The sequence below is a fragment of the Penaeus monodon genome, chromosome 15 (assembly GCF_015228065.2).
Source record: "Penaeus monodon isolate SGIC_2016 chromosome 15, NSTDA_Pmon_1, whole genome shotgun sequence".
In the NCBI taxonomy this organism is placed as follows: domain Eukaryota; kingdom Metazoa; phylum Arthropoda; class Malacostraca; order Decapoda; family Penaeidae; genus Penaeus; species Penaeus monodon.
In genome coordinates this window covers 700,668-701,686 of record NC_051400.1, presented here as the reverse complement: position 1 = coordinate 701,686, position 1,019 = coordinate 700,668, and the positions used below count along the sequence as shown (strand labels likewise).

The 1,019-nt window shown below is 37.4% G+C and overlaps 1 protein-coding gene across 1 annotated transcript in view; it reads right to left on the bottom strand.

The window, feature by feature from the left end:
- LOC119582081 (fibrinogen alpha chain-like) overlaps window positions 1-1,019 on the bottom strand; it is an 8,270-nt gene that overhangs the window by 3,764 nt on the left and 3,487 nt on the right. The gene's annotated exons all lie outside the window — the stretch shown is intronic.

Genomic DNA, 1,019 nt, shown 5'->3' with positions numbered 1-1,019 from the left:
TTATTCAAAAGAAATTCACGCGAGACTAACCTGCTGGTATGAGCGCACATCCCCTTTAATGGGATCAGATCTCGTCAGAAGAATGATAAGAACCGCAATCATCCTGATTAATTCCGGCATTTTCCTGCTGCTGAGTGAATTATTTGTTCACGAACGTCAGATACGAAATGTATTAAATGAGTGAATGGAAAAGGATGTCATGCCAACCAATAAACTTTTTTTTCGTGCACGAATAAAGTATCTGTACCAAGATTTCTTGTTGTTGTTTTTTCTTTCTCGGAGTTATGTCTCTGTTTCTGGTCTAAGGATCCAGTTCAGAAATGTTCTCTCTCTCCATTCCTTCCTGCCAAGCTAGTGTCTTCTCCTTAACTGTTCCACCAGACCTTCATTTCAGTCAGAGTTGTCTCAGTAGTCTTTCCAGAGCTATGGTCTTTTGCTCGCTTTTTTATTTTCCTAAATACCTAATGAAAGGGCGTATTCTCTACACCTAATTCTCATAGATGGCTGATCATAGGACACAGTCTCTTAACCTATTAAGTTCATTGCCAAACGGAGTAGAAATGAACCCTCCGTTGCTTTCGAAACATAGGTTTACGAAAAGCCGTATTTTTCACCATTGCAACAATAGCAGCCGGCAATAAAAAAAAATGAAGGAGCAAAAGCAATGCCAATAAGGGATTGAATGCCATCAATAACCCACATAAACCTACTTAGAGGATTAGTTAATAGTCAGATTGTCCAAGACGCTAAAGGTATCGATTGTCAGCTGAACGTTTCCATAGTCCATACACTTTTTATAAGTAATGTTTATATAATGGTTGTTTCGAAGTTACGTAAGCATATAATTTATTTGTCGTTTCCGCTTTAGAGTGTGGTTGAAAATATTGATGATAGGGTGAAAGGCAACTGATTTGTTTAAGTGCTCGTTAAACTTTTAATAACACTTTTAGATTTATTCTGAACATTTGATGAGAGAGATTTTGACCTTTGTATTTACTGATGTATCCGACTTACGTGTC